Below are 12,007 nucleotides of genomic sequence, written 5' to 3'. Positions count from 1 at the left end.
TATACAGCTCTCAGGGTATGCTGGGAGTTGTAGTTTCTGAGTGGACAACCCTATAATAAATCACTGTGTGCAGAGTCTCCTAGTGGCTGCAATCTGTGGGTCACAACCATCAGCCCTGAAGGTCCATACATCTGCAGCAACAGTTATAGATGGCCCCCCTGTGCAAAGCGGATTTTAAAAAACACAACTCACCTTACAACACGCTCCCCTGTCGCTGTCTTCTCCACTGGCTGCTGTCCCGTTCTATCCCATCCCCGGCAGAACACGCACCAGCGAGCTCAGTGTGCGCCGGGACTGGTACTTCCGGCAGCTCTAACATGCGCTCCCTGTGCCAGAGGTCCAGGCCCCCGGCGCACGCTGAGGTATGCTATCCGGCCGGGACACCCCTAGGGAGCCACGGGGGGGGGGGGGGGGGTGGTTTTTGAAGCTGATAACTTATGGCTTCAGCCAAAAGGAGGGAGGACTTCATGTTTATACACATCAGCTCATTCTCATAGATCTACAAATCATCAGCTGAAGAGATGTAACAATAGTTTAATGAGAAAAGATTCCATCAGATTCCATAGTTTAATGAGAAAGAGTCCTAAAGACAAAGTATAAAAGATATAAATGAGGGTAGACTACCCCATGGTAAAGAAGATTGTAAATTAAATGTAAGCCTAAAGAAGTTAAAATGTTGCAGATAAAGCTTGCCAGGGACTTGTTTACATCAGCAGTCTTAGAAGGGAAGGGGAGGAGGGGGAGACAGAGAGAGAAGCTCACACACAGATTCTTTTGTCTTCAGCAGAAAGCAGCAGCTAAGAACAAGGGGATGGAGACTGAATAAATAATAACACGTACGGAAGGAATTGTTAGTCTCACGTCTCACCATGGAGAGCAACATATCGAAAGGTATGTTTGATAAGCCCATAGATAAGGCTTCATATTTGCATTCAGGTTTTTAATGAAAAGTTAATGGTGCAATTGCTTTATTTCTGCATACAACGTAAAATAACACTAATGCTCACTTATGTGTATGGTAAAATTGAGTTTAAAAACAACCTCAACCTCATGCAGTTATATTGATGTAAAAACAGGTTCTGGCCATGAACGTGGTAAGGCAAAAACAAAAAAAGAAAAAATCTTTTGGCTATCTGAATAGGTACAGTACAGCACCCAGATTTCCATCAGTAAAAGGATTCAGTTACCCACTTTGTGGCTCACAGCTGCCTCTCTCTCTCCTTTTAGGGTATGTTCACACTTAGTGGATTTTTTTGGCTCTCTTTCATAGAAATGAGAGAGACATATGTTTATGCCAGTCTGGAATACCAAGAAACAACAACACACAAATAAATCACAGCTAAAACATTGACAAAAACATCACTGGCGCCATTACTGGCATAGAGTATAGTTGGTTAATAAAAAAATAAAAAAATGTTGAGGTAACCAAGACTTTTAAAACATTTCTGCTCAAGACCTTAATAAATATAGACAAGTTTAAACACACACACAAAAGGAAAAAAAAATAGATTTTTTTTTTTTTACACTGAACCACCATCACAGAATTTCTTATCCCCACCCAGACTGTCTAAGTGCACATGGCCCAATTTTATACACAATAACAGTATGGCCCAAGACCACCAAGTGGTAAAACATCTTCCGTCCTGGTCCCTGTTACTAATGGGCACTTCTTCTCAAAGAATTGCCTACTTTTAATTTGCAATGACAAGAACACATTAGCACATCTATAACAGTACTCAGATCAACTTTATAAAGGTTCCCAGAAACAATAATTCAGTCGATAAGCCCGTGAAAAAGTGAGATCAGCACATTTTGAAAGACAAATGACTGTGATACCAGCGATCTGCTGCCATTGCTCCGCTATTCTCTATGGGCTGCCCAGATGATCTAGCGATCACGTATAAGTGGCGGCAGCGAGCGGAGAACGAGGAGCAAAAGAGCTCTGACAGCGCTCATTTGCTCCTCCAGTCGCCCTGTGTAATAGGGGCTTTACAAGTCAATGTTATCTTTAGAGAGATAACTTACCATAAGTTAACGTCAATCTGTAATGCAACACTGTAAGGTTTCTCGTTACACAGAAGGAAAAACTCTCAAACACTCAAAAACCCACTATCTGACTCTTCACAGGGCTGAAGACTCACGGTCCACAGGGTTTCTAAGAATGGGCTCCTCAGAAGCCTACTTGAGGTACACAACACTGGCTTTGCTACATAGTTCCTTTTGCTATTTGTGAACCTCTGGAACTGTTTCACCTTCATAACCCACTCAAATTTTACTAAGGCGCGCCATCCCTTGCTCCAGTTTGAAGACCATGGGTGCACCCCTTGGTGGACAAGTTCAGGCCTAGTTTCTCCTCAGGCCAATGACAGATTCCCCTACCACCCCATGCAGGTTCACAGGACACTTCATCTTGCACCAAAACTGCTCCTATACATATATTCTTGTTGTGATAAAGTGTCGCCATCAGGATCTTCCTGGGTAAATATTGGTACCACCTTCTGTAAGCTGGCAGCCAGGCAACTTTTGTTTCTGCTGCCAAGTTACTCTGATTAGACATGACAGCACTGGGTATCATGGTCTGCCAGCCACATATAATACAATCAGGGACGGATTAAAGGGAAGGCACCTGGGGGACATGCCCAGGGGCCTCCACCACTTGGGGGCCCCCACCAGCCTAAACCTGGAAGCAGGGTTCCGGGTTCAGGCTGGTGGATCTATAACAACCCCCAGCAGAGCCCAAGCGGTGGGGGTGCGTGGGGGCCATGGGGCTGGTGGTCAGGTAGGGGCTGGGGGGGTGGAGTTAATGATCGCGGCACCCCACATCCATGCTGTGCCACACAGGAAAGCCCCAGAGATCAGAGCTCCCTCACCTGCTTCTTCAGGATGTGACTGAACTCATCCCTCCAAAAGAAACCTGCTGTAATGCTTTTGAAGGGACGAGTTCAGCCACATCCAGCAGAAGCAGGTGCAGGAGCTCTGATCTCTGGGGCTCTCCTGTGTGGCAGGGCGGCACACATCGTCTCCTGCGGGCCGCGCGATGATGTAATTTCATCGTGCCCCGCCTGAAGGAGAAGACCTGCACACTCCACCAGGGACTGCAGGAAGATGAAGAGGCCAGGCAACATCGGAACGCAGGACAGGTGAGTGGGACTTTTATTATTTTTAATTAGCACAGACCAGGGGCATTTATTTGGGGGTCCCCTGGAGGGAAGGGGGTAACTACAATACTAGGGGCATCCTGGAGGGGGGTTATATACATTACTAGGGGCATTCTCAAAGGGGGGTTAACTACAGTACTAGGATCATTCTGGGGGGGTTAACTACAAAACTAGGGGGCATCCTGGCAGGAGAGAGTAATAATGCCCCTTGCTGTACCCTCCATATAGTAATAGTGTCCCCTGCTGTGCCCTCCATATAGGAATTATGTCCCCTGCTGTGCCTCCATATAGTAATAATGCCCCTAGTAGTGTAGTTAATGCCTCTACTGCCAGGATTCCCCTGTAGGGGTTAACTACAAGACTAGAAGCATCCTGGCAGGAGACAGGTTAGCTACAATACTAGGGGGAATCCTGGCAATTGAGAGGTTAACTACAGTACTAGGGGCATCCAGACAGTGGAGTGGGATAACACCCCCCTCCCAGGATGCCCCTTGTATTGTAGTTAACCCCTCCACTGCCAGAATGCCCCCTAGTATTGCAATTAACCTGTCTCCTGCCAGGATGCCTCTAGTCTTGTAGTTAACCCCTACAGGGGCATCCTGGCAGTAGAGGCATTAACTACACTACTAGGGGCATTATTACTACATGGAGGCACAGCAGGGGACATTATTCCTATATGGAGGGCACAGCAGGGTACATTATTACTATATGGAGGGTACAGCAAGGGGCATTATTACTATATGGAGGCACAGAAGGGGACATTAATACTATATGGGGGCACAGCAGGATACATTATTACTATATGGAGACACAGCAGGAGACATTATTACTATATGGAGGCACAGCAGGGGACATTATTACCATATGGAGGACACAGCAGGGACATTATTACTATATGGGGGCACAGCAGGAACATTATTACTATATGGAGACACAGCAGGAGACATTATTACTATATGGAGGGCACAGCAGGGGACATTATTACTATATGGGGGCACAGCAGGGGACATTATTACTATATGGAGGCACAGCAGGAGATATTATTACCATATAGGGCACTGCACTGACATTATAATTATTCGGGGACACAGCATGGGACATTATAATTATTTGGGGACACAATACACAATACAGGGGACAGCCCACATACCTTCTGACATCTCTAGGCCTGACATCTTCCTCAAGTGACCATCACATGCACAACAGAGGAGGATGCTGAGCCTTACAGCCAGGAGCGAGGAGGGGTACATGCTAAGTCCCCAACAGTAAGCAGCCATCTGTATAGTTTATTTTCGGAGGGGAAAAAATGGGGGGCCCCAAACAAAATAGTCGCCCAGGGCCTCCACCAACCTTAATCCCTCAATACAATACAATACATAACATATATCATATATGTAGTATATACATGACAGCAACAATATGCTACCCATAAACAGTGTTAAAGTGGTATATATATATATATATATATATATATATATTCTGATGATTAGTCTCTTGCATATTGTGCAAAAAATTAATTCTTACTGTACTGTCTAGTCGTGACCTGGGTATAACGTTCATTTAAATTCTTGAGTTTGAACGCTGACCTTTAGTCTAGATGATAATGGATGCATATGATACAATCTATGATAAACCCTAGGTTTTCCTGACCCTCAAAGATTAATTAAATATATATTAGTTGCTCATTTGACGCTCTAGAGATTTGCTTCTGAGAAATGGATGGTATTTGGGGTCAAAAGGTCCCTAGTAATATTTACAGAGATAGCATTCTACGACTAGTCAATTACCTGCACATACCAAGCATAACTCATAACTTGGCTCTCTGGAATGAAATGTTGGGGAGTTCTGAGGTTTTGTGGGTGACTAACATTGAAAAAAAAAATTCTGATGTCGAAAATTTTTGGGGCCTTAATGATTGTTGGGATAAAATTGCTGAATTGCTCAGCTGAGAACCAGGACCCTTCAGCTGTGTTCAACTTCACAGGACTCAAATTTGGAAGCAGAGTGGTGGTTGGATCCATGGAGAGTATGTCACCCCTCATCAGTGAAAGATGTGGCATAAAGGACTACCACCATCTCTTCTCCTATAACCTACTTCTACAACATTACTGATAAAAAACACTCCCAACCACACCCCACATTGCACCTCACCATCTCTACACACAATCCCATCTCACCACATGGCCAACATTATTATTGTGATTACCCCAGCCCTAACCCGTCTTTTTAATCTAGTACTAACCAGCCACTCCTCTTTAAAACATTCACCACCCCCTACCATGCTATTTTACCTTCCTATTTGCCTCAAAACTCCCTAAATACCATGATTACCTTGATCTATCTAGTCAGCTTTCATCCAACTTAAGGCCCTATTACACAAGATGATTATCGGCCTTACTTGGCCAATAACCAGGCGTTTAGGACAATAATTATTTTGCTCCCACCTAGCCAGAATCCTGCTCCACACTGATGAAGGGCAACACCCCGAAACAGCTGTATGTGGATGGTTACCTGGCCTTGGTTTTTCCCTTGTCATTACATTGACTTATAGGGACACTTAATATGGTGTTTTTAGTGGTTTCCTTACAGGAGCCGCCCCGTGGCTGGGTCCTTCCCGGAGGGATATCTGGCTAGTCCTGCGTTTTGAGACTCTTTGGTGCGGCTCCACGGGCTCTTCTTTTGCATATTCCTGTTTCCCAGGGGGCAATGCGCCTAGGACTTCACTGCTTTGAGCGCTTTCACTAGCAGTCGGCAGTGTTATCGTTTGGCTGGTCTCCCTGAGATCAGCCATCTGTTTCTCTTAGGGCTCTACTAGGCATTGCTCCCACTTAGCCAGAATCCTGCTCCACACCGACGAAGGGCAACACCCCGAAACAGCTGTATGTGGATTGTTACCTGGCCTTGGTTTTTCCCTTGTCATTACATTGACTTATAGGGCCACTTAATATGGTGGTTTTGGTGGTTTCCTTACAGGAGCCCCCCCTTGGCGGGGGTCCTTCCCGGAGGGATATCTGGCTAGTCCTGTTTTTCGAGACTCTTTGGTGAGGCTCCACGGGCTCTTCTTTTGCATATTCATGTTTCCCAGGGGGCAATGCGCCTAGGACTTCACTGCTTTGAGCGCTTTCACTAGTAGCCGGCAGTGTTGTCGTTTAGCTGGTCTCCCTGAGATCAGCCATCTGTTTCTCCTATAATAATTGTTTTGTGTAATAGGACATGTTAAAAGGCCATGATCAGCCGACATGCATGATCTTGAAACAGCATGATTTATGCACTGACTTCAATAGGCAGCCCGAATGATCTAAGGAACATTTGGACTGCTCCTCCCTCCTCACTGTCTGTGCATGTAATAGCACAGGCAGCTAGCGTGGAAGGTGGGGGAAGCGAGCGCTGATCTGACGCTTATCGTGCTGTATAATACAGCCTTTACTTTGCGAATAAAAAAGAAGGATACAATGGCGCTGCATATGCAGGTCAATAAAACAATAACATATAGATGAAAACTGTGCTTATGCACACTCACCTGGAGGGGTCGTACACAGTTAGGCCTGACTCTAATGTGCGCATGTAGTTATATATAGCAGGGTTGCTGCCGGCCACCTTTCAATCCCCAGATGGGTAATCGTTGCAATGTAGAACTTCAGCAAGTGAAAGAAAAAAAATGGTGGATTCCTATTGGCGCCAAATCCTCATTCGAAAACCAGCCAGGTGTCTCCAACGTCCCAGAGAAATGGCTCATGGCTTCTGAAGTCAAGTCAAACTTTATTGAAATGATGAAACAATAAAAAAAAGAAATAGTTTGAGCAATAAGGGATTAAAATAAATAACAAGAAGCAATAACCCGTTAGCCTGTAATCTTTACGCACATTATTGAAAATTGAAAAACTATGTGAAGTGCTGTGGAATCAGTTGGCGCTATACAAATAATATCAGGAGCAGGGATGAACTAGATTGTCTGGTTTTATAAATGTCCACGTAGTTGTAGACTTAGAACACAGTGAATGAGTCCTTTATGTATGGTGACATCTAGTGGAAGCTGCATGAGAGCATCTTTGTCCTTCAATACAATAAGCGGTTCAGGGTAGAAAAAGAGCGCTGCACCTCACACCTATGGCTGATACTAGTGCCCCTAGGCTAAAATAAAAAACACATCAGAATTTTGTGTATGAATTGATCAAGCCATACTGCCCCATGTACCATCGTGCAGGTATCTGATACACATAGGTCCCTACACTGTCCACACCGTGCCAGTCAGTGGCCACCAACCCCGCAGGCGCGCACAGTCAGGGAACGGGGGCCATGGGACGGCCCTGCGACCCCCATGCCACAGGACCAGACCCAAAAACACCACACCAGAGGTGCAGCGCTCTTTTTCTTCCCTGAACCGCATTTTGTTTCTCTCTTTTCTCCGTGTTTTGCACTCCTCCTGGTGAGACCCACATGACCGCAATTAGCAGGAGACACCTGAGTGCACATGGTTTTAATCCCTCTTGTCTTTTCCCATTCTGTCTGCAGCAGCAGCTATGGTGAGCGCAATACCTCATCCAGACTTGTGCTGTTTGGGGGGCGACCTTCTCCGCCGGCGGTGCTGGCCGGGTTCTGGTGTGGTGTTTTTGGGTCTGGTCCTGTGGCATGGGGGTCGCAGGGCCGTCCCATGGCCCCCGTTCCCTGACTGTGCACGCCTGCGGGGTTGGTAGCCACTGACTGGCACGGTGTGGACTTAGTGTAGGGACCCATGTGTATCAGATACCTGCACGAGGTACATGGGGCAGTATGGCTTGATCAATTCATACACAAAATTCTGATGTGTTTTTTATTTAGCCTAGGGGCACTAGTATCAGCCATAGGTGTAAGGTGCAGCGCTCTTATTCTTCCCTGAACCGCTTCAATACAATAAGCTGTCACAATGTCACTGTAATGCTGGATTCACTAAACTTACTAAAAAAAAAAAAAAGAGAGCAAAAAACTTTTTTTAAATCAACTTTTGCTTCCATGTGTTTTTTTAGTCAGTATGTCACTACTTATTAACCCCTTCACGTCAGTAACATGTATATATACATTCCTACACTGACGGGGGCTTTCTGATGTGAGCAGGAGCGCTGCAGTGAGAGCGATCGCGCTCACATCTGTGTCCGGGCCGGAGGTAATGAGAGTCAGCTGTGATCCCGCGGCGTTTAAGGTGCTCAGTGACAGATCAAGCATCTGTCACTGACTGATCGGGACCCCCGCAGCCATGCTTTGCATGTGCCGACAGGTAGGGGTAAGTTCCTTACCTCCATCCTGTCGGATCCGCGATCGATGTGTAGAGTCTACTCTCAGGCAGGCTCTATACACAGATCGCCGGTAACACTGATCTATTCTATGCTATGGCATAGCATAGATCAGTATATGCAATCTAATAATTGCATATTTTACAGTGAATAAAAGCGTAAAAAAAAGTGTAATAAAAAAGTTTTTAAAAGTATTAAAAAACCCCATATAAACCCCCTTCCAATAAAAGTTTAAAAGACCCCCTTGCCCATTATAAAAATAAAAATATAAATAAACGAACATATTACATATCGTAGCGTGTGGAATTGTCCGATCTATTAAAATATAACATTATTGTTCCCGCACGGTGAACAGCGTAAACGGAAACAAACAAACAAAAAAACGCACCAGGATTGCTAATTTTATTAAATTATATATCACAAAAAAATTAATAAAGAGCAATCAAAATGTTTCTGTTACACCAATATGATATATATAAAAAAAAAAAAAAACTAGAGATCATGGCGCAAAAAATTACACCCCAACCAGCCCTCTAGGTGGAAAAATAAAAGTGTTATGGCTCTTAGAAGGCGGGGAGGAACATTGCATTAACTTGACCCGGTCTTTTGTGCATCAAAGGGCTCTGTCTAGACCAGTGCTTCTCAAACTGTGAGGCGGGCCTCACCAGTGAGGCGCCCCCTAGTTGTTGGTGAGGCCCAGCTGAGGAGCCAGTTTTCACAAATTAACTATGATCTGCACTGTCCTTTTGCTTTTTGCAGAAATCTCTATTTTAGCAACATTATTAATATATTTTCTACTAATTTATTAGTATATAGAGCTTGGGAGATGGGTGAAAGGAGCCCTAGCATTATTTTCAGCTTTTAAATAGACTTTCACCACAGATAGTGAGGCCCAGGCACCCTCTTGGTCAGTCTGGTGAGGCCCAGGCATTGCCTTGGTCTGTTGGGTGAGGCTCCAGTAGAAAAAGTTTGAGAAGCACTGGTCTTGAAGGGGATAAAAAACAAAAACCTGAAATTTTGAAGGACTCCTGTGATGGTGATCCCTGTGGAATGAATACAGCCAGCATAATGCTTTATAGCAAAGGGGCTGTAAAATATGGAATTTCATAAATGTATGATCCCCTGGGGTCCGACAGTTCCAGCCCCCTCCCCAAGTGCCCAGTGGATCCTCCATTCTTGTAATCAGGGACACCAGATATGTATAGCATTTGTTTATTTACCTTTTTTGTACAATAAAAACGTGCTGATATATGGCAGATTTTTTTATTTGCATTTATTTATTGGGAGGAAGGAACCGAATCCTCAGCTTGCTAGCACCCAGTTCAGACTTGGAAACTGCAGTGCGGCTCCTCTGTGATATATATATATATATATATATATATATTTAAACATGGATATGATAAAAGGGGTTATCCAGCGCTACAAAAACATGGCCACTTTTCCCCCTCTCTTGTCTCCAGTTCAGGTGCAGTTTGCAATTAAAGGGGAACTCCAGATAAGAAAAACTTGTTTTCTATTAAAAGTACATTAAAAGTTATATAGATGTCTATACAATGTATTACCATATCTGTACGGTTCTGCCACACTGGTAGCTGATAGAAATCCAGGAAGTGAAGAAAAATGTCCTCTTTGCCAATTCACATTGTCTCCTGCTCCCACTGCTCTCCCACCTTAGGAGACAAATCTTCCATGTCTCTGTCTCACATTGTGTGTGTTTGCTGAGCACAGGCTGATGATGCAGACAGGAGGCTTAGCTGGATCCCTCAATCCCCTGAGTGATTCACCATCCCCGACCGGCCAGAAGCAGGTGTAGCACTGATTTCTCTGATTGTGCAGAAATGTGCAGTGAAATTAGGGCTGTGTTCACACAAGTTGGAGTGTCATTGCAGTACTGCCGCGTATTCACAAAAATGATGCAGTAAAACAAGTAAATGATGCTATACGGTAGAGAGGATCAGAGCCTTATTGTGGGGCTCAACTTCAAAGATAACAGATGCTTGATCATAATATGTGCGTGGAAATGAAAAGAAGAAAAAATTCAAAAAGTTCTTTACTTTATTCCAATATCAGCGTTACAGGTAGAGAATACAGTGTGGTGTTACAGGTAGAGAATACAGCGTGCTGTGTGGTGTTACAGGTAGAGAATACAGTGTGCTGTGTGATGTTATAGGTAGAGAATACAGCGTGCTGTGTGGTGTTACAGGTAGAGAATACAGCGAGCTGTGTGGTGTTACAGGTAGAGAATACAGCGTGCTGTGTGGTGTTACAGGTAGAGAATACAGCGATCTGTGTGGTGTTACAGGTAGAGAATACAGCGAGCTGTGTGGTGTTACAGGTAGAGAATACAGTGTGCTGTGTGGTGTTACAGGTAGAGAATACAGCGTGCTGTGTGGTGTTACAGGTAGAGAATACAGCGTGCTGTGTGGTGTTACAGGTAGAGAATACAGCGAGCTGTGTGGTGTTAAAGGTAGAGAATACAGCACACTGTGTGGTGTTACAGGTAGAGAATACAGCGTGCTGTGTGGTGTTACAGGTAGAGAATACAGGGTGCTGTGTGGTGTTACAGGTAGAGAATACAGCGTGCTGTGTGGTGTTACAGGTAGAGAGTACAGCGTGCTGTGTGGTGTTACAGGTAGAGAATACAGTGTGCTGTGTGGTGTTACAGGTAGAGAATACAGCGTGCTGTGTGGCGTTACAGGTAGAGAATACAGCGTGCTGTGTGGCGTTACAGGTAGAGAACACAGCGTGCTGTGTGGTGTTACAGGTAGAGAATACAGCGTGCTGTGTGGTGTTACAGGTAGAGAATACAGTGTGCTGTGTGGTGTTACAGGTAGAGAATACAGCGAGCTGTGTGGTGTTACAGGTAGAGAATACAGTGTGCTGTGTGGTTTTACAGGTAGAGAATACAGTGTGCTGTGTGGTGTTACAGGTAGAGAATACAGTGCCTGTGTGGTGTTACAGGTAGAGAATACAGTGTGGTGTGTGGTGTTACAGGTAGAGAATACAGCGTGCTGTGTGGTGTTACAGGTAGAGAATACAGCGTGCTGTGTGGTGTTACAGGTAGAGAATACAGTGTGCTGTGTGGTGTAACAGGTAGAGAATACAGCGTGCTGTGTGGTTTTACAGGTAGAGAATACAGTGTGCTGTGTGGTGTTACAGGTAGAGAGTACAGCGTGCTGTGTGGTATTAAAGGTAGAGAATACAGTGCTGTGTGGTGTTACAGGTAGAGAATACAGTATGCTGTGTGGTGTTACAGGTAGAGAATACAGTGTGGTGTTACAGGTAAAGAATACAACGTGCTGTGTGGTGTTACAGGTAGAGAATACAGTGTGCTGTGTGGTGTTACAGGTAGAGAATACAGTGTGCTGTGTGGTGTTACAGGTAGAGAATACAGCGCTGTGTGGTGTTACAGGTAGAGAATACAGTGTGCTGTGTGATGTTATAGGTAGAGAATACAGCGTGCTGTGTGGTGTTATAGGTAGAGAATACAGTGTGCTGTGTGGTGTTACAGGTAGAGAATACAGCGTGCTGTGTGGTGTTACAGGTAGAGAGTACAGCGTGCTGTGTGGTGTTACAGGTAGA

This window comes from Dendropsophus ebraccatus, chromosome 8 (assembly GCF_027789765.1).
Source record: "Dendropsophus ebraccatus isolate aDenEbr1 chromosome 8, aDenEbr1.pat, whole genome shotgun sequence".
NCBI classification, from domain to species: Eukaryota; Metazoa; Chordata; class Amphibia; order Anura; family Hylidae; genus Dendropsophus; species Dendropsophus ebraccatus.
This window is presented reverse-complemented; position numbering follows the sequence as displayed.